Source organism: Strigops habroptila, chromosome 11 (genome assembly GCF_004027225.2).
Source record: "Strigops habroptila isolate Jane chromosome 11, bStrHab1.2.pri, whole genome shotgun sequence".
NCBI classification, from domain to species: Eukaryota; Metazoa; Chordata; class Aves; order Psittaciformes; family Psittacidae; genus Strigops; species Strigops habroptila.
The window spans coordinates 30499467-30526026 of record NC_046360.1 but is presented as its reverse complement, the minus strand read 5'-3'; the positions used below and the strand labels follow the sequence as shown (position 1 = coordinate 30526026).

General features: G+C 43.3%; 1 protein-coding gene across 11 annotated transcripts in view; it reads right to left on the bottom strand.

Moving 5' to 3' along the window:
• FOXP1 (forkhead box P1) overlaps positions 1–26560 on the bottom strand; it is a 387257-nt gene that overhangs the window by 325484 nt on the left and 35213 nt on the right. For all 11 annotated transcript variants that reach the window (XM_030501104.1, XM_030501109.1, XM_030501116.1 and 8 more), the window contains one exon: positions 15629–15756. The gene's annotated coding sequence lies outside the window, so the exon portion shown is untranslated. The remainder of the gene's footprint in view (positions 1–15628; positions 15757–26560) is intronic.

Here is a 26560-nt window from a genome sequence, read left to right as displayed (position 1 = left end):
ATGCTACCCAAAGCTCCCTTGAAAACACCTCAATGGGGTAGTGAGTGCAGGCGGGGTGTGTGACAGACCCTCTGCACTCCCTGATGCGGGGCTGTATCACCATGGATGGTGGCATCCTTCAAACCCCACATTAGAACAAGACAAAGAAGTGTTTAAAATGAAGGCGGAAAAAAATCAGCTTTTATATTGTAATTAAAATGCTGACTTCTTTCCCCTAGCCTGTCTGTGCCCTCCCAGCAAGTCCTCCTTGCCAGATTCACAGAAATTTCCACTCACACAAAATTCTACCTTTAAACAGATCTTTGCTGCTACCCATGCCTGTTGCAGTCACGCAGATTAACATTAATTGGTGGTTGCGAAGAAGCCATGTCTGTCAGACTGCTTCCCAGAATGACAGAAAGAAGGAAGGAAGGCAGAAAACGAAGGAGAACAGCCTGTAGCCTTTGAAAACCAGGGGACTGCGCTGCTGAACAAATCACTTCCAGGCAGTTGGGGACGGAGCCAGAAAAGTATCTTTGAAAGAAAGAAGAACCACCAGTGAGGAAGCAACAAGCAAGCAATGCAAGGGGAAAAACTGTACCACAGGGAAGTTAATCCAAGAGCAGTCCATAAATTGGAAAAGGATATGAATAAAAATTAGGAATTATTGGATAAGGATTAGTGTAAGAGGGGTAGTTTCCTACAAGGAAATGGGGATTGAACAGCTCATGCACGGCACAGCTGAGGACCTCAGAGAAGGCAGCAGGAAGAAACCACAAGGCATGATGACTAAGAAAGCAAATTAAAATCAAGCTTCTGGGTCTGAGCACCCACCAGGGCAGCCCGGGTCACCTTGAGGGGTCTGCAGAAGAGAACAAAGCTTTCCAGCTTGGCCATGGAGGTTTGCCTTTCCGTTCTAAGGCTCCAAACCTGGCTGTTGGAATTTACACACATAGCAACAACACCCTAAGAGGATGGGTTCATTCCCAACTGCAGGGCTGAGGTTGCACTGCCTCACACAGCTCCATACCCCCCAAGCACAAAGCACTGCTTGAAACAAGCCATAAACTACACAAACAGAACAGCATAGTTCAAGAAAGGGGTCTGGCATCCAGGAATCCTCATTGTCAGTTATATCTTACCTCTCTCTCCCCTTTCTCTTCACTGCCTCTCATCTCTACAACCACCATTTCTGCAGCACTTCCTCCTCCTCAGCGTCTTCACAAACTTCTAACCCCCTTTTCTCCCTCCAAAGGAGGCAGCACCAGTGGGAGCAGCAGCAGCCAGAGCTCATAACTCGCCTAACGAATGCCAGCCAGAAGTGATTTGTAGGCATAAAGCAGATTATTATTGAGAGAGTGGAAAAGAGGGGCACAAGCTTAAGGTGTTGTTGATGAATGAAGATGAAAAGAAGATTTTAGGGTGAGAAGTGTTTGTCTAGTGTGACCTAAACTATTCAAACCTCATTTGATAGATGATGGACTTTTATTCCCTGCTATGTGTCACTTCAAAGTCTGAGGTTTATATTAAACAAGAAGTCTTCTCCTTCTAAGTAATTCTTCACTTTTTCCCAGAGTTTACTACACAGCACAATACCTGGAAATGTAATCACATTTAGTTTCTATAATAAAGTCGTATGGTCACTGGTAGTACATACTAGAAGATGGATTTTATTGTTTTTCATTATGTAATTGTGTGCTTCATTGCTTTTCATCTGTTTTTCCTTGTGGGAGGTGGCACAGCCTAGGAATACTATTTTCCTGGGGATGATGTTCTAGGGGCAGAATGAAACCAACCCACCTGTGCTCCACTCGGATGCAGTGCCACCACCCTTCCCTCCTCTCTGCTCCCCGCAGGGGAGGATCAGACTCCTGATAAGCTGACAGTTTGCAGTGTGAGGCAAGGCAAATCCAGCTTTTCCACCCCACAAGGCTTGTCCCTACTCAGAGAAGCCATCAGCAGTAAATACTTCAAGTAGGCAACGACGCCAGGCACAGCAGCGGCTTTAGTCACCAGAGATTTCTGAAGTCTTGCATTCAAGTCGCCCACCATCCTTCCTCCCATTCACACATCTCGTGTCTCACCTGACACGGGTGGCAGCGAGCAGAGTGGGCGCAGGAGCAAAGCCATCTCCACGGAGGGCTCCACACACCTCCACTTGCAGAGCAGTTTGCCCACAGGTTCAAAGACCTCAGCCCAAACAAAAGGCTGCCAACTGAAACCAAAAGCAGAATACACTCCCCCGCCCCGCTCCACTTCTGCTTCCCTTGCATTCAGTGGGTTTCATCCTGGCAAGATCATGTTCCAGGAATTACCATTCAATCTTCCCCCTTCCCATAAGCAAAGAAAACAAAGAGAAAAAGATGCTGCTAAGATGATATTTATATGCTGCTGGAGCTATTGGAGAGACTCCTGCAACAGAAGTGGAGAGGAGATGCTTGCCCTGGATAGAGCCAGCTGGAACAGCAGGAAGGGCTGCAGAGCAATGCACCAGCACATCAAAGGCATCAGAGTAAAACTTGAGGACAAAAATGTCTCCCCTTCTTATGCCTGGAGATGTCTTTGTTTTGGATCTTGGTTTGCTAAGAAAGTTGATCTTTGGAAAGTAGTCTATATATCGTGAAACACGTTTTCTCCAAACAGCCAATGTCACAATTACTTTTGAATATGGGGTTCCTGCTACTAACAGACATGATCAGCCAGTTATAGATGTTTACATTCCTATAAATTAAAACCAAACACATTATGCTAATAAATTATGCAACTAAACTATACTTGATGGGATATGCTCCTGTTTAGTATTCACACAAAGCACTTAACTGCAGGGTAGATTTACTCATTTACTACATGTATTCTTCTAAATGTGCCCCAAAATTTGTTTTCTCAGCACTTGCTCGCTAAGATTGCTTTCAATATTGGCTTTGGGGGAGTTCATTTTACTTAGGTTCTCTATTAGAAGAGAAAGAACACCACAGATTCACCGAAACCTTATTTCTCCATCAGAACATTGATTCGCACAGGAGCAAAAAGCAGTTTGTTCAAGTGCTGGCTCCGACCAAGGACACCACCTCTTCTCTGCATCCTACCTAGAAAAAAAGGCAAATGCCTTTGATTTGAGATGCTCTGGTCTCTTGCACTCCAAACACACAGACCTCTTGCTAGCGCCCTTCCTCTTCCCCATCATCAGCAAATTTCCACTGCAGCCCAGCTAAACCCTTGGAGACCCCACAACTGCGCAACCAAACTCGAAGTAGGAAGCTTGAAATTATGCTCCATCAAGTTGCTCCATCTCACTACACTTTTACAGCTTGAAAAAAATATATATAAATATCAAACTCTATTGAATTTCTCTCTACACAGCTGCATCTCTAATGAACCCCCATAAAAGTTTAAACTTACATTCAGTAATCATATGCAATTGAAACATCATAAAATGAGAAGTCAAGGAACTGTATGTGGGCTGCAATGACTTGTCTTATTGTATTCATTCCCTTAATAAATATACCTTAAAAATAACCTCACAGTCACACATTTGCAATATAATATAAAAATAACACTGGATTCAAATTATTAAACAGGTAATTTAATAGAACGAGAATTGAAATGTAGGACAGAGTGCAACTTTATGCTAAAGGAATAGGATGACTTTAGCCAACACAACTATTTTTCTTTTTTGCATTATCTTTGCATTTATAACACTGCAACATCCACATAACCTTGACACTGTAGTCACCTTAGTAACAAACAAGTGTAACATTCACTTGTAATTGAAATCCCAATAGGGTACTTGATTCAAGTAAAACAAAAATTGGAGGTCCCTACTCTGTTGCTTTTTTCTTAGTCACCTACATAGGCTAGAAGGATTTAAAAACAGATATATTTGTACACTATTAAATCTACTAAGCAGAACCATTTAATTTTAATTTAATGCAAAATGGAAACAAATATAACACCTTTAAAAGACACGATTCTAAAAAGAGAAGCAAATTATTTAAGTTCTGGATCGGCGCAGCTTGGCAAATTCACACCCAGGAAAGGCCAAGAGTTAAACCAGCCTTACCACCAAGAGCAGCCGCTGCGCCAGGGTTCCACTGTACCAGCAACACCTCCAGGCAGAGGACACCCTCCACTGGGCCACCCCAGCCCTGCGCTGTCGGAGGAGGATGAGTACCCCCAGCCCTGCCATCACTATGCCAGGACTCTGCCTGGCACAGGCCACCCTCCTGGCTGCATGCTAAGCTTCTGCTTTGTATAGCTGGTTTCATTTAAACTGAGGTATTTTAAATGAAAGAGAAAGGACAAGAGTCCTATCAGAGCCCAGAAGAGGAAAGGCCTTATCCTTAATGATGGTCAAGTCAGTATCAACCAGACACTTCAGAGAAAGGTATGAGAAACATCTGGATTGAGAGTTTTCACCTCTGGAAAGAGATTTCTGCCTAATCCTTTGTTAGCTCTGTCCTAAAGCCACAGCATCTATATTCTTCCTAACTTGTAAAATCAAATAAAATAAACCTGCTCCTACTCCAGATACCTGCAGATGTCTCTGATTACCTACAAAGTTAAATCCTCTTCTTGTTTTACACCTAGTCCTTTGTAGGTAGGATTTACAGTTCTACTGAATGATCATCTAGTTCAGTTTCAGGAAAAAAAACCCCACACTTAACTGCAACCTAAATCATCTGAAGCCATCTTTTACTTTACTCATGTTGGCTTGACTCTTCTCACAACTCCAAAGCCACAAACTTTCTGTCCCTGCAGAAGAGCCAGCTCATTGCCTCCAGTGCACCAGCGCAGTCCCAGCCGCACATCCCGCTTGTCAACCGGGGCTGCCATCTGCCCAGGCTCCGTCATGCTTTTATTAAGTCCCTGATGAGCGTGATTCAATTAACGTCGCCTGAAAAGCAACTACACGGCAAATGAAAGGTGACAAGGAGTTGAGACAGTACCAGGGGGGCACAGTGGAGGGCAGTCCAGCCAGAGGACACAGCAGACCCGTTACTGCACGTGGCAAAATGGGTTTGATCTGCTTATGTCCGGGGGGGCAATGGGAAGGGATGCAGATAAAAACAGTCTGGAGAAGTGAGACTTTCAGAAAGCAATTCCCGCCCTGCCACTGGAAAGGCAAATGGGAGGTGAATGCATGCTTTTTATCCGGTTATTCTGACATTTTGTCTATACGTAGCGCTGTGATGACAATCACCAGCAAATTCCTGATGGAGCTATCAGCCGTACCGCCCTGGAGGCCCGCAGGATACCCACCAACCCCTCAGCAGGTCCGTACCCAACACAGCTGGAGGAGTGGGCTCCTTCTGCTGGTGGAAACAAGGACTCGGCTAAATGTGGCGAGCTACAAGTTTCTGCAACAACGCGCAAGTCTCCAACATGTGGCCCGTAACGTAGCTGTTGCCATGGTAAATATTCATGTTTAGTGAAAAGTGTTAAATCTTGTATCATAAGTTAAATCAGCTGCCAAGACACATTTTCACAAGTAGGGGAATTTTTGTCTTTTCAGAATGGAATGTTTTTCAGTTGACATTGATTTTTCCCTAAAATAAGTCCCCCAGAAAGGAAGCCAATCACACGTGAGGCAGTCCAAGAGCTGAATTACTCTACTCCTTCTCTGAATCATCAACAAGTGTTGTGTGCTAGTGCGTGTGTGTGTACAAATGCACTGTAGCTTCATGAATCCCATCCTCTTATACAAATGAGCAGTTACACCATTTATTCAGAATATTAAACTAATGATCCCAGCAGAAATAGCAGTGATATTTCATATTTTGGGTGATGAGACTTCAACAAGGAACTTTTCTAAGAAGGCAGCATCCCAAAAGAAATAATTAAGCTCCACTCACCCTAGTCTCTACACAAACACAAGACTCAACCCTGAGCCTGAATATACAGTTGTTTATATAGGTCAATGACAGACATAGTACGAGCATATTTACCTGCTTTTATGTTTCTTGATGAGTATTTCCAAAGAGGAAAAATGGTTTTAATACAATTTTAGATGGACAAAAGAGAATTAATGCACAATTGGCTGAAAAAACCCTAACAAAACCTTGTTGCTTTTATTCATTTAAAAACTGTTGTGAGGAAATCTGACCATTACCAGTTGAAGATTTGCAAAATTACATGTATGTGTCCTTCCACTGCTAAACTACTCAAAATTGGCTCATTCTAGCATGTTATGGTTAATCTTCCGTACTTAAAGCAAAATGCATTTTCAACAGAAGGTTCTTTAGAATATGAGGGGGAAATGGTAATTCAGTAATTAGTCCAATTTCATTCAGAGCAGGGTAAATAACTCCTCTGATAACAGAGCAACAAAGCAGAACCAGTCCTCAAGTCTGAATCAAAAAGACAAAGCACTCATCTGCTTTGACACTCTGCAACCAAAATAAAACCACGAATAGCAATGACCTTGCTTTCTCCTGCCCAATCCCCACACCAGGGAGAACCTGAGGGAGGACTCAGCCCCCAGATCAGCCCTGCAGATGAATCACTGCCCTGCTGAATGTTGGAGGGCTCTTTGTCATTGTTGGTTTTCCGCTTCCACGTCTCTCTTTGACAATAAAAAATTTGATTTCACCTTGGTTGTGTCTTCTGCGGTGAGGACTTTGCCCAACAGATTCCTTTCTTCTTTACCTACCTCCGAGTAGCAACAGCCAGCAGCCAGTCACATCCTTGTTTCTAAGTTAAGAAACACTTCTGATTCCTCCTCCTCGCTCTAATTATTGCTCCACAATTGATTTGCTGTACCCCATTGCCAGATTTGCACCTTAACTCCTCACCTCTAGTGATTAAAACTCAAACGCTCCTCCCATGTTCTCCACAAAAGACATTTTCTAGCAAGCAAGCTACTGCTTACACTTTCTTACCTCTTTCTTTACTGAAACCAGCTCCACTGAAAGGCTGAAGCATATTTAGCCTTCCCAGCTCCCTGCTTGTCTCTTTTATTTTACATGGTTCAATGTTCTCATTCTGCCTTCTCTCCTTCTTTCTCTACCCCAGCACTACAAAAAGACATCTTTTGTGACACCAAAAGATCCCTGAATTAACATGACTTGCACTGCGTGGTATTTTCAGACCAGCCATTTGCTAATGTTGCAAACACAATTAGGAAGTCAGGGACTTACCCGAGCTGCAGAGATAAAATGGAAAGCTTTTACCTGCCAAGCTCTCTGGTTAGGGTTCTAGGTTGCTTTCGGATCTAATAAAGCTATAAAAGAGCCCTATTAAGGAGTTGTACAGCCACATTGCTGTAATTATCAAGTGTGTCTTTTCCCATCCTCCTATAGACATGGATTCCTACTACCATGAATTGCAGGCTGGTAGCCATAGGTGGTTTAATTTCTTGATATGAAAAAAAGCTCAGAGCATTACTGACAATTAAAACCGGCTTTTACACATGCACAATAAGGCTTCTCATGCTTAAAAAAAAAAAATAATATGCATATCCATATTACCATCATAATAAGTGCCACAGAGTGACATGATATGATTGAGTATAATGGCTCCTTTGGAGCCATTATGGTCGATCAGTAAATAATACACTTTTGAAATTGTCTAACTACATATTTACACTTGTCAACTCTCATACACTTCAGTGACAGAATTTAAAAGAAACACTGTAAAAAACTGTAAGAACATTAAACCACAAAAACATTATGCTGAAGTAGTATTAAGGTTTGACTTAAACCCACAAAACATGGAAATTTCAGGTTAAGGCCAAATCTCTGAAAATGACACACTCTTCAGCTCACTAAGCAGCGCCCGAGTGCCTGCCGTGGTCCAGGCAAAGTGAGGGATGAGGCAGGGATGGGCAGGAAGGCAGGGGACCAGAGGGTCATGGTGATCCAAGGTAAAAGGCAAGCCCCTGTGGAAAGCTCTAGCCACCAAATTCACTGGTAAGAGCCAGCCTGCCCGCAGCGACTTGTCTGTTCAGCAAGACACCATTTTATGGTGTTTAAAATAAAACCAAAGCCTGGACCTTTCCTCTGTTTATTCAGATGAAATTCCCAATTAAGTTGAGAAGAATTAGTCTTCATTTATTTCGGAAGAGGCCCCGTTGAGACACTGGGAGTTTTGCCTAGCTGAAACACATGGAGAAAAACTTCAGGCTTTGACCCTAAAAAGGCATTGTCAAAAAAATATGTTAAACAAACATGACAGCGGAACATTAATATCCCAAAGATTCACTCCATGTGGGGAAGAAAAAACAAAAAAAGACTGGGAAGCAAGATGTTTTTTCAAGAGTAAAATAATGGGCTTGGCGTGGGCTTTTTTAATTGATAATTCTGTCTCTCTTGTTCAGCTGTAGTCACTTTTGCTCCGAGCAGCGGTGGCAGCAACTTTATTGGTTCCAGTAGAGCTCTGCTGAAAACAATAAGCATCAAGCCCCCAAACGCCGTCTGTCGTTCTGCGAGGGTCACATCCTGCTGCTGCGGAGTCAAGGGGATATTGAATGCAGAGCACCCCCAGGCCCACGGCACCTCCTTCACAACAAAAGGACCCCAAACGCTTCAGATGCTCTTCACTACAGTCCTGAACCGTGCTGTAAAAAGCAATGATGGATATTTTCCTAGAGCAAAGGTCTCCCTTTCATATATCTGTATCTCTACCTATCTCCTTGCTCAAACTTATCTATTACCTAGCTTGTGAGAATAAAATCCATAAAGGCTTGGCATGGCAGACTGCTGAAGTTGTTTGAAGACACAACCACCACACCCCTGTCAAGAGGGAATTACAGCTCGGTTTTATAGTCAACTCTCCCCTCGACTGGCTGATGACAGAGCAGCCTCCCTCTACGCTCAGCATCTGGGATTTTACAGCCGCTGTATATAAATGGGATTTTCATGACAAACAACTCTGTATTCGGTTTCCTTGTATATCTGAAAGTGAGAATGATCTTTTAAGGCTTTGCTGGGAAGGAGTATTAATGAAGACAAAGAGTATTTCAGGCTATTTCCCCCAGGAACATTATCACAATGACAACATGATGACTTTGTCCTACACAAGTACTTTAAGTCCACATCCTCCTCCCGAAGCAGCTCCTCAGGACCCTCCTGTATGCACACCCCACACAACGACCCTCGCAGCCCCCTCCCCGCCGCCAGCATCCCACCATCCCATGACCACCTGAAGAGGACAGGATCTGCCATCAGCTCAGAGAGCTTTCTCCAGTTTCTCATTTCATAAGCCCTCCCTGGAGATGTTTGCTTTTGTCTAAATATTATAAACCACGGTACAACAAAGACTTAATAAACCCTGTTGCCTTTTCACTTTGCGCAGCGTCTGTCTCCTCTCACCCTACCTCGCAGCTCATGCAAATGTCAGAGTGAGAACAGTTTTTGCATCTCCTCGGGTCACCCCAGAGTGATATAAGCAAAGGTAAACAAACTACTGAAGTCTGGGTATTTTTGCTTCAGATGGGATGTAAATCAGTGGATGAAAGCTTAGAATAAACTGGCAATACGAGGGCAGCTTATGAAAGTTTCCTCCCCCAGCTCCATGTTCCCTCAATGTAATATAGCTAACGTAACCCTACACCAAGGGAAAAAAAACAACCCAGAGAGATATAAATATTTCTCCCAAAGTCAAAGACACTCTTTCTTCAAGATGTCTGGCCAACTCTTACAGAAAGAGAAAAAGCATTTCCCTACCAAAGGCAGAAATCTTCACCTCCGAGAACTCAGGAGGAGACTGGACACCACCCTGAGTTCTCAGGATGGGCACAGGCTTCATGTGGGACAACTCAAAGAGGAGACCAGACACCACTAGTGCTTGGGATGGGCACAAGCCCCACACAGGACACCCCAAAATAGCAGAACCTGGGATAGAGAAGGTGGTTGGTTCCTGCCATCCCACTTACACTGCTTTCCAAACAACCACCAGAGCAAGAGCTTCATCCCAGGGCTCAAATCAGAAAATGAGTGGTCCTGTGTAGAGCTGAAAGCCCCCTGGGAAGATGGGATTTTAAGAGCAGCAGCCCCAGCTGCCACCTAATTGTCTGACCACTGGGTGCCCCAAACCCACAACCTCCTCACACCATTATCTCCTGGCAGAAAGATGTTACCTGCTCCCGCTCTTCCCTCCCTGCCCCACGCTTAAAGCTTTCTGGCTGCTGGTGAGGAAATGAGCCTGCCTTGCTCTACCTTTCTCTCCATCACCTTGCTGTCTGTAAGGACCGGTGAGAAAATGTTTCAGCTGCTCTTACACTTCTACAGCATCCATTTCCTGAGGCCCTTATGGAAAAAAGCTGTATCCCATCTCCTGCTGATGGTAGTTTTATCAGATAATAGCACGAAGCAGGAATGATCCCATAAAGCTGTTACCGATACCCAAAGATATCTGAACAGCAGCAGAGAGACAGGAGATCATGCTCGTTGCGTTCACTCATCAATGGACAAAACCTGAACAGCAACCAAGGGACAGGCAAAGCCTGTCTTCTGCAGAGCACATCATTACTCAAACCTGCCATGAGGAGTTGTTTGGCTTCTCTGATTTTCTGCGTGCACACTGTATTTTTTTAATATTTTATTATAAGTTAAAACCCGCTGAAATTCAATGACTCCAGAAACAGAAGGACCAAGGAAAAGGAGCCTCTGGTTCCTGAGAGGGACTTTCCTCAGTGCTGCCTTGACACATAAAATCTGTTTCTTCAATTATGTCTTCCCTCTTACCCATTTTAGACGTGATGGTGCGAAAACATAATAAAAGCTTGTGGGAAAAAAAGAATTCAAGGAAGCCAAGAAAGTATTCTTCAGATTGTATTTAGAGGCCTTGGCTCACGGATGCTTTAATACCAGGAGGGTAGGCGCCTGCACACCCCAGCTCTGCCCCTGCACCATGCTCTCACACCTTCCCAGAGCACCAGCATCTCCATTTCCAGCAGCCTAAGAACTGTCCTGTTCAATAAAAAGTGTTACTGCAATACCAAACTCCAGCTACAAAACCTGCTTTGCACTGTTAACACTCTGCACGTGACGAGGCACCGGTGTTTTCCAAGAGTTTGTCGTACATACGCTTGCAATCCATGCAAACTCAGAACACCTTCACGCTATGTGACATCTCTGCTGTGCCACCCCTAGTTCAAAACATATCTTAAAGCACCTGAAGTATCAAATAAAGGATTTTTAATCATGCATTCGGAAACTCTGCAAAGCCAGGGTGAAGCCTTGCAGATAAAAGCTCTGCTCAGGACTTACAGTTCACCACCTTCACACAGCAAAATCTTTTCCTGTTAAGTGATTTAATCAGAATGATGGATATTATTTGTATGATAAAACAGAGTACTTGAAAAATTGTGCCAAGCAATCATTATAGTCATAGCAAAGTCAGGGCTTGTTCTTCTGCTGCAACAAAAATTCTGTATTTGGTTTCATAAATGTACAGCAATGAAAAATACCACTAATTCAGCCAGGATAGAAGCCTACAATAAAGCCTCATTTTAGGTGTGAGAAGATTTTTGTACTGAGAAGGCATGAAATTCCCCTTCCTCCTGGTGATGAGAAATGCCCCTTGATGCCCCATCTCCTCCAGGACACAGGCAGAGTGGATATAATTTTCAAAACTAATATGTACACAGAATAACATGGTTAACATCACCCAATGAATTTAGATCCACCTACACGGTATAAATATATCTAGATAAACTGTCACCTTCAGCAGAATTCATTAAAATAATGTTGTATCTTCCTTGTTAAATGTAATTTTTTTAATTGAAATTTAATCTTACTGCATTATTTGGTAGATTTTTAATTGACATTTGTAGTAATTAATTGGTAAGCATTACAGCTTTGTCTGAAGAATTTAAAACTAAATTTGACATCGAGATTGGCCAGCCACTGCTGTGAGGTGCCTGCTGGGAGCATTTCATCATCCTCCCAGCCCCTCCTGCTGATCAGAGGTGGGAGATGATGGTCTCTTTCTTACAGTCATGAATTACATTACTAATGTATTCCATTACCACCACGCAAATGTCATGTTAATTCCTGATCATCATCAAGTCAGACAATGGTTTCCACGCTGGCACCCAGCCAATTAGCGGTGTGGAAAAATATTCCGCCAATTATATAACTTGAATTAGGTTAAGGACTCAAGAGAAAGCAAAATAAATGCTTTGAAAATACTTCTGAGATAAAATGTAAGTTGACACTGTCTTCATGTGCTATAGCCGATGTTATACAATCTGATAGGCAGCTGCCAACATTCATAACTGTTTATTAAATCTAGCCTCTCTTTATGGTGGCAGCTAAGATCTGTATTTTTACCAATATTAGGTTCATTGTGTTATGAAAAAAGACCAAAATACTTAGGAGCATTCACACTAGCTTATAAAACACATTACGTAGTATATTAAATTGTTAAAATTACTTCTTCTCTCCTCCCCTCCGCCACAGAGAAAGTTCCATGGGCAGAAAAGTTTCAGAGAAACAAAGTCTGATGCTTTAAGGAGGAAGGGAGAACCTGCGAGGACAGAAGTGCCATCTCCGGGCTGCTGCCACCCCTCCTGCTGTGCAGCTCCGCCAGGGATGCCAGACTCAGCTCCTGGAGCTCTGCCCCATTCCCCCCGTTCCACCAACACGCGTCTGGGTTAGCACAACCCGCTGACCTGGAGGAACCCAATCCTGCTCTGCAGCTGTGGACAAACCCAGCTTTTGCCCCCTTGGCCATCACAAGAAGCAGGCAAAGCCCTCTGTGTAACCAGGAGCCCGTCCACCAGAGGAGAGGACTGCAGCAGGACTGGGCATCCTTGCAAGAAAAGGTCACTATGAAGCCTGGTGAAAATGCCTTCGGCCATGGAGGGACATGGCAGGTTCCTAACACTGTGAGCTGGCAACTTGCTGCACAACCAGGTTTTTAGTACCACCCCATTATTCTGATTTGTTCTGTTCTTAACTCAATTCATTGTACAAGCATGGTTATCTTCAATTTAAAAACGTACACAGCACCAGTTCCTCCACTTTAAAAATTTATAACTATGAGCAATTTCTTAAAACCTTTTACCATATCTTTCTGTCTCATTTTCCTAGGTGCTGCAATGAGGCAATTCACTGTTCTGGCTGCTTACCCTAGATGACCTTTGCCTGTCATAAAATGGTATACAACTAAACGCTCTGCTTTAAATAGAACCCTTGCCTCTTCGAAAGGTCCTATGTATTCAGTCAACACAATCAGCAGAAACCACATTTGGTTACTCAATAAGCTGGAAACTTCTAAAACGCGTACGGCGGTGAATGAATTCCTGACATCACCAGGGACACTCGAGTGGGGAACAAGAGAGACCGCTGAGAAGTGGCTCTTGCTGCAGCCAGAGAAAGGATCACTCCTTTAAGCTGAACTCTCCAGGAAAACGAGAACAAAAACTGAATTAGCTCAACACGTACCCTCTGCAGTCAGCACATTGCTAGGCAACTTACCATCTCTTGATAGAATTATGGTGGAGGGCTGGTCGTACATCAGGGTTAAGATGAACACAAGCACCAGTTTTGGCCAACTGCTCCTTTCCAGTGGGAATGCTCAATGCCTGGTCATTTCCTATTATTATTTCGCAGTATTTTCTAAGCACCTAGAGAATCTAATGCATTCAGAAGGTATTTTAAAGCTATTACATGACATGAAAATTTTAAGATAACTGGAAGTAAGTGAATTTTAAGAGGAATAGCACGAGCCTTTTTCTTTGTTCAAACTGGCATTTGGAGAGAGTTAACAATCCTTCTTTTCATTGCTTTTATTTTTTAATACTGAAGCTATCCAGAGGGCATGCTACTCGAAACATTTTGTCTTTACTCCAAATGCCAGCTGGCCACAGCTCCACACCTCCATAACTCAACCTGGAATTTCAATTTGCCATTTCCTTCCATTTGCCACCACTGACACCAGACACAAAGTCTCCTTACAGGCAGTGCCATGGGGCTATCACAACACCAGCAATGTCACACTTAACCCATGCCAGCCTTAGAAGGGACTTGATCTTAAAGAGTCACCTGGATAGTAAGATTTGGACTCTAGGCATTATTTACAGCTACTAAGAAAGTATTAAACAAATGCACAGACTGCTTTAAATTGAGGCATATAGCTTGCAATGTACCTTGCATATAACCCCAAGTTTTCCATGCATACTTTATAGGCACAAAGAAATAATTAATTAGCTAACCACCGTGATTAATATCAATTGATTCATACATGACAGAGCAGTGAGAAATTTTTGCTCCACTGGAGAAGCCTGGAGTTGGTCCCTGTTTGGGGATCTCAGTCCTATCAGTGAGGTTGGTAATTCAGACATGAAGGAAATGGTAAGAATCCCTCTCCTGCATGCACGCTTTGAGCTGCCATATGGGTTTATTCAACTGTTTACTACACCAGTCGGCAAAAACTGAACAGCTATTATAATCTTTGCTAAATGACATGGTAATTATGTTACCTCTGGAAAGAAAGGAAAAAAAAAAAAGAAAGAAAAAATGGAAACTTAAAAAAAAAACAACAAAAAAACCCCCACAATTCACTGATGTGTGAATTTCTCAGGTTTTATAATCTTGGAATTGAAATGCACTTTCTACCACACAGAGGGATATTAAATATATAATAGAAACCTGTTTTGGTTTTTTTTAAACTATTTGTGTTCCCATTTCCTACACAATTTAATTATGCAGATTTCCTGGTTTTGAAAGATTTCTTATATAGACCTTCCAATTTTCCTGTAAAATCAGACAGTTTTGTTTTGCCAGCCTCAGTCTTCTGATTCATGAAGAACTATTGCCCCTCTTCTCACCCTGGGTAAGAGAAGAGAGCACAGGAAGGCTCCCCATGCCAGGCTGCTGGCGGACAGGGACAGCCAGGAAAGGCACAACCACCACTCGTTTGGCACAAAAGGGACAAACAGGCTTCTCAGGTGGCTAACACCACAGGGAAATGGCAACTGCCCATTAACAGAGAAGGGGTTGCCCCACATCGCCTTCTAAGGCTTGACCAAGTGCACCCAGGCCAAAACTGACTATTAAAGCCTTTGTCCCCATGTTCCTCCAGGCTGGGCATTGCAGCACCTCAATGCCACACTGAACAGGGCAAGCTCGTGTGACGAGACAGCTCTCCTGTGTACCAGTGACACCATTTTGTCACTGGGATGCAAGTGCAGCAAGCGGTGGAGGTAATTATTTGTTGGCAATGGCTCCTTTGAGAGTCTAACAAGAGACACATGATGGAGAGGAGACCTCTCCATATTCATATTTAATCATGACATGGATTGCCCACATAAGCATGTTTAGACCCTGTCTATCTTCAAGGCTTCAGTTTCGGGCAGTAGCTTTGCCTGCATCGCTGAACTCCAGTTTCACCACCAAAGACCCCATAGCTCCTAGGATTTGAGGGAATGGAGAGAAAAAAGGAAGGAAGGGAATGTTTTTTCTGTATTGATAATATTTGGTATCACTGCTGTTTCATTACAATGAAGGTCCTTTTTGCATGTGTGTTTGTGTGTGTTTGTGTGTGTGTGTGTGTTAAAAGCAAGTCACTGCTATTCCTTAAATTACAGACAATACAAAAAAAGAAACCCCATGCCCCACCATATATAAAAGGGAGAAAAGAGAGATGGAGAGATTGTAAGAAAGAGTAAGTGTGAGTTACTGCAAACTCAGGCTTGACGACTCACCAGTTTTACTTGCAGGCATCACACATATCCACTCATGACTCAGGGCAAAGATGGGAAAGGATCGAAACCCTTATCATGGCAAATGTGTCTGGAAGCCGGAGTCACTCAGAAAAAATGTTCTCAGGAGACTGAAAGACAAAAACATGTTTTAAAACTTCACTCAGAATCGTATCAAAGCCTACCGTTTTCCTTTGAAAATAAAAGGTGGTTATAAATGCTGGAGGTGGGGAGAGCATTACAGGACCATTACTTGGTATCAAACATTTTCACACAGCAGACTTTATCTGGCTTTAAATAAAACTGAATCTTACAATATTAAGAAAGGTTTTTAAAGACACTTATTTCACATTTGCAACGTGCTCCTCCGACAGGCAAGCTTATATTCCCTCTAAATACCAAGATCTGTCACCATCCAAGCCCATATTCTGCTTGAAAACACTGTACTGTGCACAAAATCCAGGTACTTTAACCTACTTTGCATTATCAAAATATAGCAGTCTCTGAATTTCTGAAATATTTACTCTCTGCCTTCACTCACTGCATCCCGATAAGACCTTAACAAAATGTAGAATCTCTTGTTGGCAATAATCTTTCCTCTGAGATAAGGAAAAACACATATAAAAACTATTTGATGTTCAGGGTGAAAAGGCAAAATTTGCAAACTTCAGTTAAGAAATACCAATTAGTATGGTTTTTTTTTCCCAGCTATTAGTAACACAGATTGAGTTTAAGCTTAGCTCAGAGGAAGCTGCTCACTGTACAAATGAAACATCCATTTTACTAATAAGAGTATTTTAAAGTAAGATGCATAATTTCTTCACTGAGAAAGTATCCACACTGAGCAAAAACTCATATTCAGAAATACAAACAGAATGGAGCTGTTCGTATGGAGCTGTTCTGCATCACACCCATGAAACCACACGGGATTAAACAGCAGCTCTGGTGCCTGCCCAGGCTCAGGAAGGGCACTTGCTATCCTAATGGATGCACCCACTCCCCCTTGGTTCCTTGGACCACCATGCAACAGGGACCTGCAGCAACAAGCCCCAGAGGGGAAAACAAACTTTACAACACATGAAAATGCCCTGAAGGACAGGGGTAAGAAAAAATATGAAAGCAAAAATCACATGTGGTGCTTCTGACCTTTTCCTTCCCCAACCCCCTTCCTCCACAGCATCCCCACGACAGTGGCTGTTCCTAGCCGTTTCACATCTACCAGAGCTTTGGCAGTGGCAAGAACTGTCATCTCCAAATTAACCTCCTGGAGTTAATTATTTTGGCAGCCCAATGCAGCTTTCCTGAGGAACATCTGGAAGCTTCTGTCTTAGCAACAACTGCATGAAATTTCATGAGACAAAAACCAGGTACTTCTCTGGCCCTGGGGCTTTCTCCCATTCTTTGCTGAATGCAATGCAATGGCTCAAAGAAGATCACAAGAGTTCAGGAATCTAAATATAGGAATTATGTGACCCTATTATAAAACTGTGCTACACAATAAAAATAGATCCAAAAGAGGGTTTTAAACAGCATTTACACTAAACATGATTTCTTTCTTAGGGACTCTGAAATACCTGCAAACCAAAAGTGACCTGCATCTTGCATCAGTTCTATTTTATTCATGAGGAACAGAGGACTTGAGAGAAGCAACTGAGCAGTGTCAGAAACACACATCCGAGGCTTGCTTTATTGCTGTGCTTTGTGACAGATATGCAGATGGGTATGTAGCCGAGCAGAAAGCTGCACCTACACATGTTGGGCAAGATTTCTCCAGCTGACCTGCTGCACCACAGCATTTACCTGCTTTGTAATCTTTATCTACGACATGTCTGTAGAGTAGGAAAGTACCATTAGCCCCGTTTAGAGGATGAGGAATTGAGGCTCATTTTGGTTAATGCTTGCTCAAAAGATTTCATGTTCTTTTGAGACTTCTGAGGCAAAATGACTTGTCTAAATAATATATTTGGTCTGCAGCGGATGAGGGCTACGGTGTACAGAAGCACTATCCTCACCTCCAGATTACTCTTCTCCTTCACATCCCTCCTCAAGCATAAGCAATATCTTGGCATCTTCGTGTGATGTGAAAGCTGGGAGAGCTTCTACACAAGGAACAAGAAGCAGCGTTGGGAGTAGGTAAAGGCATCCCAGCCTGGCCTGAACTCTTGACAGTGCACCTGGCAAAACCGATGTTCCTTACGCCATCAAAAACTGACCTCACCAAAATAGTCCACAAAACATTTGTTCAGCCAGGTTTCCCAAGGGAACAAGGCTTATGTGATCACCGTGTACTTTCTATGCCCAGCCCCACCTGCATCTTTTGAATCCCTTGGGATTAATGGGAGCAGAGAGCTCCCAAAGACATCAATTCCCACAGCATTAACTCTGAGGCTTGTACCACTGGAGGCCTCCACAGCCATTTGATCAGCTGTCTCCAACAGGAGGCTGGCTCACCGGCACGCAGCCAGCTCCAGGCTGAGCCCAGCACCGCGGCTGCATGCCAGGAGGGAGCCCAGTGTGACCCTGGGCCATGGAGGCAGCCCAGGCATTTCCATGGACCTCAATGCTGGAGAACCTGGAGAAACCACATGTACTGCTGAGGGGAAGGGTGGAGGAGGGAGAGGAACAGATAGTAGATTGGTTCTGATAAACTGAAGCCTTTAATGATCTACCCACACAATTTAGTTCGATCTGGCATTGACAAATTGAAGCTTTTAATGATGTGCCCACACATCTGAGTTGGGCACTCCTCTTCTACAACTTTCACAAAAATAGCCTGCTGGATTGAAGACAGAGAAACTAATAATGCTGCAACATGTGCAAAACTCTTGACTGCTCTTTGACAACACTTCTCCCCCAAAAGATTCTTTGATGAGACCTCCACTACAGACCTCCAGCACAGGCCTTCTCCTGTGCTGCCTTGCTCCCATACAGGTTCTCCGAAGGCTACAGCTAAATAAGGGGCAATGAGATGCAGCAGCTTTAGCGTAACTGAAGTACAAAGTCAATCAAACCTTGAAACAGGAATCTGGGCTTCATTAATTCCAGCAATCACAACGTTTTTATTATCACTGTATTAATCAGAATAGGAAACCTATTAATCTGCCCCCAACAAAAATTAATCTTCATAATATTGAACAGATTTGAAAGACAAGTTTTAATATTTCACTATTTAAATCTCAAAGGCAGAGGCGCACAGCTCAGATGATTTGATGGACCACTGTGGACCACTGCATCACATCCAGCCCTGCTCAGGTAGCACAGGCTGGAAATGCCACACCATGAGAAGGGCTACCTGGGTACCAGAGAGGTTTCTGCATCGGGCAGGACAAACTTGACAAGCAGCAGATACACAACCATGCATTCAGGGGAATGAGAATAGGTGCAGTGAGAGAAAAAGGCAAGCAGCTGCAAAACTAGAAAGTATCTGAAATTCCCATGCTCCACCAGAGCAGGACATGGACTGGATGTGGAACAGGCTGCCTGTTGCTGACCCTCATCAGTGAAGCAAAGCCTCCCCCTGCCCCGCAAAGCCACCACAGTGAACTGCAAAACACCCCACTGCTACCAGATGTGGCATAACACAGCCCAGTTCCAAGGAGAAAATGGGTGGCAGAGGAAAAGTCCTTACGAAGTGAGGGCAAGGAGCAGGACAAGATGGACAGGGACCGACAAAATAAAGACAAATCAAAAATGGGACTGAAAAGAAGAGGAAACCGACCCAAAGCTTCTCCAGATAACCCAAGCCCTGCCTGGCTGTGGTTCTGCTGCTGCTCTTCCATCACCATCCTGCAGTGACAATTGCTGATGGACACATCATTTTGTGACTTGGCCAGATTTCCATTAAAGCAGCTTTTACGAACATACACACATAGATTCACATACACCTGGGGACCATGTTTGTCACAGTACATTTCAAAGCCCAATCAAAGGCAGCACCTCAATTCATCTTACGCACCACTCACATTAGGCTGTTTACTGACTGCAGCGCAACTACAGAATGCTGTTTTAACTGACAATTTCTCAAAGTCATGTTGCACAAAAGAAAACAGGTTCAACTTGTACATCAGCGCCTAAGAGACTGCTCCAAAACAGACAACTGTAGGAAAAGTTGTGCCCATGTATACATATATACAAAACTGTTTTTAAGTGACTGTTTTAAATTAGGATAAATCTGTGTTCCACCAATTAAGCTTTGAAGGCACGGCTGATACCGTTCGCTATTTTAAACAAGTGCCATAATAAATGCAAAAATTCAAATATTTTAGAGAAAATACTTGGAGAGTTGAGACATTAATTTTGCCATATACAATCTGTTTCACAGGGATTTAAAAAGCGTTATTGCCACCCTGGGTACATTGGAATAAAGATGGAACAGCATCCTTTCCTATTTACATATTAAAAAATACGTGCCTTCTTGATTCAGACTACCCAGCCTGCTGATACATGACTCTGTTAAAAACAATACAGCCTGCCCAGAAAATGCAAAGCCCCAAACCAGATGTGTCCTTGCAAGAATTACTGCACTCTAACAGGTTGAAAGTGGAAATAAAATGCATTGCTGCCTTGTTTATCCTCCTCTCCAGCCAGTGTCTCTGGGGGAATAAGGCTGGAGCAGCTGCAGTTCCCCAGGGCCCTGCCTAATGATGGAGCTGTTTACCAACCACCACCACCACCAGCAAAATAAGAGGAGCAAGATGAGCCTGGAAAAGCCTTGGGATCTCAGGATGCCTACATCCAGGTGAAAAAACAAACAAACCAACCCCACACCACCCTCCCTCCCCAAAACCAAACAAACAAAGCAGCCCACCTCCCAAAAATCAATCCTACCATCCCTATTATTTCTACCTCATCTACCTGTATTTGATTGCAGCTTGAGATGCTCAATCTCCTAAAATCTTTCAATAGAGATATCATTTGTGAAAAATAAGTAACATTTTTCTTCCTTTTTTTTTTCTTTTTAAATAAATTGCTCTTAGAAACACATGCCCAAAGCATCCTTAAAAAGATGATGAAGGCTGTTTGCAAGAGGAACTTCACTGCACCAAGCAGTAACATTTGTTCTCCCCTTTCAGCTGGGATCCACCTCAACTTTTTGATGTTGGTTGGAGCTTTTATTTGCAAATAGAGCAGAGCTGCTTGGGATGGAGGGCTCCTCCGGAGCATGCCACGTGGCCTGCACAGATGTTCCTTTTATTCCCATGTCCCACAAGGCTCCGAGCCTCACTGGTGTTAAACAGATTACACAAGCAGAACACTTGATTTTGCATGTCCCCCTTTTTTCTTACAGTTGTCTAATTTACTCAACTCCTTTTTCGCCCCCTTTTCACCCACAACCACTACAAAAAACATAGAAAAATGGGGCGGAAGCAAGGAATCTTCTCCCCAAAAAACAGAATTTGCAGAAATGGCATCTGCAAACAAAGCAGAAATGCAGAACAACAGGACTCTTATTTGGACAGCAAAGTAACTAGCTCATTAGGTGCCAGGTTCTTCTAAAAAGAACTTCATCACACCCCAGGAATACCAGTCGCTACAAGTATCATAATCTCTCACCCTTATTTAGATGTCCAAATGAGAATTGAACTTTTTCCAAGAAAATAAAATAAATAAATAAATCTAACCCCAATTATGGGTGCTAAGCATTTGAAAATCCTTGAAAATCTGGCCTTCAGCTCGGTCACAAAGAAGGAGCTTAATTTCCCGGCTGTCAGGAATCCCAATCAACAACTGAAGTCAATGGGATCTACACACTACCTTGTTAAAATCAAAAAATAAAGAGCCTAAGAGGCCCATTAGGCAAGTTCAGCTACAGGGAGACAACCTCGCTGCACAAGACGGCAGCTCCACACAGCTTTGTGCATCAGCCACTTTGCTCTCCTGCTTAATTTGATTAATCATTTTGGTATTATCCCCAATTAGAAAAGTGTCTAACAGGAAAAATAATTAAAGAAGAAATGGGTAAGACTACGATGCAGCAGAAAACAGCAGCTACTGAACATGCAACTACTTAGGACTTCTGGCATTTGCCAAGGATACAAAATTAAAGCTAGAAATTGTGGGCAAACACAAAGGCATCGGTGTTTCATCCAGACTGCAGATTTTGAATTTCTTTTTTTTTTTTTTTTTAATAAACTGAAACCGAATTCCAGATGTTGAAAGTTGGGAAGTAAAAACTGCTTTAGCTGTAAAAACACGGGAAGGTGAGGCAAAAAATTCTGCTGAAATATCATGATTCTTAGGGATGAAAGCAAAGCCCATGCACCCCCTCCCCAAGAACAGGCTGGGACAGGATTTTTGCCCTGCTGTATGCCTCACCCAGTAGCAGCACAGGGGTTTGTCCAGAGTTTCCTGCTAATAAGGGACAGACTGGAGCAGAAAAACACACATCCCCCCCGTTTCTAATGCTGTGGTAGTTGTGATCGGAGCCCACTGGACCCGCCAGCACCCATGCCCTGGTACCCAGCAACTCTACCTGTGCAGTAACACCAGGGCAAGGGGGACTCATGGATGCAACAGACATAAACTAGTACATCCCAAAGAGATGCCCACCATTTCCTTTCACCGAACAGGGAGTCCAAATCATCCCTGACAGCAGAGCCACGTGTGAGGCTCCAGGATGTCTTTCAGCATCCAACTATAATCCAGATTTGGACCCATGTGACTAGTTCTCGTCTTCTTGTGTTAGTATATGGGTTCAATCACCCATATACTAATCAAACCACCACCACCCAGGGCTTTTGAAAGCTGAATTCAGGGCAGTATTTTGAGATGACTGTTTTCACCCCTGTTAATTACCGCTGTTAATCACAGCATCCACAATGCTCTGCAGATGAACATACAAAGATCACAGAGTATCCTGCAGCATCTCACCAACACCATCCCAGGAAGACACTCAGTTTCATCCTAAAATTCAAGGACACAGGCAAATGTTTGGATTTTGATAAGGAGGGATATATTCATCAGCATACTTCAATAGTGATGCAGTCAAAACTCGCAAACTTAGTCACAGAAATATGACTGAACTTGTCTGCTACCACAAAACAAAGTACCGTCTAGTGGTTAAATCAGAGGACATGATTCAGGAATGCAAGCCTTTTCAAAGAAGAGTTAAAACACATGATTAAGTGCTGTTGAAGTCAATAGGCTGATTCAGAGACCAACTTTTGGAGCGATGGATAATACTCCCCACATTGCCATATGGCTCTCAGTCAAACTTCCTAGAAGCATTTGCTAATACCGGGTTTCACCACAGCTTTTGGGAGGCCTCCTTTTCTTTTGCCTTTTCTTTTTTTTCTCCCCCCTTTCTTTTTTTAAACCTGCGTCTGGGATGATTTTCACCCACTCTGAAGATTCTCCGAGCTCTCACCGACTGAGAGAGAATACCCAACTGTGATTACTGCAGGGTGGTGCAGACCCACGCAATAATTAATAGTCTCAAATGAAAGGTTATCTATAAACAATAAATACATGCAAAAATATATTGTGTAATATATAAATATATACCGTATAAAATAATAAATGCATATATAAAAATAATAAGTAATAGATGCAAACTTATCCACTTTTTGTAGTGTTTATTAAAAGGTACACAAGTCCTTTAAAGCAATGCAAATCCAGCATGCGCATCCTGGCCAGCCAAGGGATCTCTGCAGATGATCCCGATCCCACCTCAGAACTCCTAAACCCACTGCCTTTACGGCTTGCAAATATTTCACTTCTCCTGCCAGCTCTCCATTCACTGCTACAGTAAAATCTCCCATGGCAGGTTTATTATATCTTATCCCTGTTAATCTATATTGTGCACAGATAGCAGCCACTTGTCACAGACTCCTGCGAAGCGGTGACAACAGCACGGCCACCGAGGCTGACCCCCCAGGCAGGCAGCGCTGCAAACCACATCCCCGAGGTTCTCCTTATCTCCTGGGAACGCCATCCAACAGCACCTCCTGCTCCCCAGCCATCCTCAATCCTGCCAATACAAACAAGCAGCAAACCAAACCTTTGAGCAAGATAAATGGCTACCTAGCAGCATGTAAGCTAACATTTGTAGCGACTCAGTTACAACTTTTATTTATACTTACACATGGGGAAGGGAAGGCAGAGCCACCCACTGACTTTTCATGTCCCCTCCCCCCCCCCCAAGCCACCCAGCTGAAATAATCCACTAATTTTGCACATTTCCTAATCTTTGAAAAGGTTGAAAAGTTATTCTTTACGTTTAGTCGTGGAAAATAAGAAATCAAACAAAAGCTCGGTGAATTCTTGTCTTTTTGAAACACTTCATAGCACAGATAAGGCGTAACATCATTTCTAAGCAGTTTGAAAACACCCTGTTACTTCCTCCAATAAAATAAACGTAATTGCAGCCTAAGTCAGCCCTCCCAGCCATCTTGTCTTTAAGTCAGTGGGGAAAGTAGAGGCTCTACAACGTACGGTACTTTTTCTGGCTATTAAAAGTGTTTCTCCTTATTCAATATCTAAATTAAATCAAATGGAGTATACTAAGTAAGCCCATAAGACACAGCGCATGATGCAAGAGTCTTAAAATCCTTATCTACTGAGCACTCCAGCTTAAAGGCTGATGTTTTATGTTCCCCTGCAGCGCACGGGGATCCTGCTGGCTTGGCCAGACTAGGAAAATAAGCTTCGAATGACCAAATGCAACTGCAACTTGAAAAGAAGGAACCAAACCAGACACAACAAACCACAGAGCAGCCGCCCCGGCCCGGCCTGAGCTCGCCCAGTGCTGCTGTTCCCTTGCCGGCACGCTCCCCGCGCCGTGGCGGACTTCGCAGCGCTGCTGATAAGATGCTTGCGAGTACAAGTTGGGCCGTTAATCACAGGATCCTTAGCCAGAGATGCACGGGGTGAGGAAGGCAGAAAGCCGGCGCATGCTGACGGAGCGACAGACGCAAGGAGTTGTGCAAATCTGTCGAATTCCAAAGTTATGAATTCCTCGTGATCCTTAAAACGCCGCTGAGCCAAAATCCACAGTCCTGGCTGGATGCTCTCCCTGCAGGTCCCGGCGCTGGGGCGAGAGGATGCTGTGGCACAGGGGACACCCATCACGCACCCACGGGTGCTGTGCAGAAGAGCCCGAAGTGTGGTTTAGGTCATTTTCTGCCCATGCTCGCCCTGAGCAGCCCTGCAGATGGCTCACAGGACAGTCATTCCTGTACCAACTGCACGTGACCCTGTGCAAGAAATGGGTGCTGCTCCTCCATGCTTATGCACCCATATCTGCATCCCAGGGCAAGCGCTGTGCAGACTGCGAGCGGCACGGAGCACCAAGTGCTGCAGAGCCTATAGATATCAGCTTCCTACAACATGTAAATAAAACCTAAGTTCAAGACAAAGTCCAGCGTCTATCCTCCAAGTTTGGATATGTTTCCCTCCTGAATATATGTAATTAAAGTATAATTACATGTGGAACATCATTTTACATGTCCCATTAAAGGGACATTTACTGCAAAGAAGAGTTAAGCAGCTCAAATATTAAAATGCGAGTAAAACTACTGCTGATAACAATGACATAAATTAATATTGGTAGTTAATTAAGTCTGGCTCTATTCTCAAGCTCTCATTGGAAGACTGAGGCTTTTTCACAAAATTTGTGTTACTAAATAATGTAATCTTCTGAAGTACTTCACTCTACCAGATCCATCAATTCAGCTTTTATTGTTCAACTCATCTGCCCTACATTTAGCATACCTACCCATAGAAACAAACCACACATTGTACCCATTTCCTCCAAAGAAAAGCCCTGTAATTATCACCACATCTACGAACTACATTTGGAGGTCAAATTTCAATCTCTCCCCCCCCCCCCCTTTTTTTTTTGTTGTTACCTTTCAACTTGCAAATAGCCAGAAAACTGCTTCAAAAATTAAAAATAAAAATATCTCTCTGGGTGGGGAAATGCAAAAATCACACTTGAAAAGAAAATAAGAGGAGGGAGGGAAGAGAGTGTCACTTAGTGCTGCAGAACAGCCACAGGACTGGAGCTGCGTCGTCAGCACTGGGACACCCTCAGAACCACCCAGCACTCAAATAATGCAGAGCAAAGCACTGTCGCTGGTGCAGCCAATCCACAGGTCGTCACAACTCTGTTCCTAATGCTACCATCTGTGATGGAAAGATAAGGTGAATTTAAAATCATGGTTGTTGTTTTTTAATTTCCTAAAATCAACAGCAACTGGGGGCATCGCTCTCCAGGAGCATTTGGGAAAGCTGAGTTAACATCACTGAGGGCACGGGGGGAAGCCTGCCTTTAGCCACTGTCCTTTGGCACAAAGGGACTGCCTGACAACAGCAGAAAAAGGATCAAACCACATTCTGAGAAGCTCCCCAGGGTTGTACCAACAAATAATATTAAAATAATAAGTGGCTGCTTCACAGTATTAAGGGGTAGGGAGGGCGGGGGAAGACACTACCCCACAGCAGTAACTACAAAGAAATAATTTCAGGGCCCAAATCAATATGATTTTCTTTTTTTAAATTAAAACAATTTCATAAAACAACAGTACTACAAGCCCACCCAAAGCGGCAAGAAGCCATTTTTACCATTGTAATCAAATACGAAGCTGATATGCTAACCTAAAGGATCAAGACAAAATAAGATATGTGGGCCGGCAACCCGAATGCCAAGTTTTACCCATGTGAATTCAGTTATAAATGCTTGGAAAATGTGATTCTTTAACTTAGAAATAGCAGCTGTAGCATTCAAAGGTACTCCAGTAATTACTGGAATGCTTGCTGAAAAACTAGACAGAAGCTAACATCTTTCTTACATTAAATACACATTCACCACAAATTAAAAGAGCCACAGAAAAAAAGAAAAGAAAAAAACCCCAGAAAACAATCAGGCAAGCAGATGTTCAAAAAAGGAGGAAAAAAAATGACAAGAGAGGGCCAGCTGCTCATTCCTGATCCTCA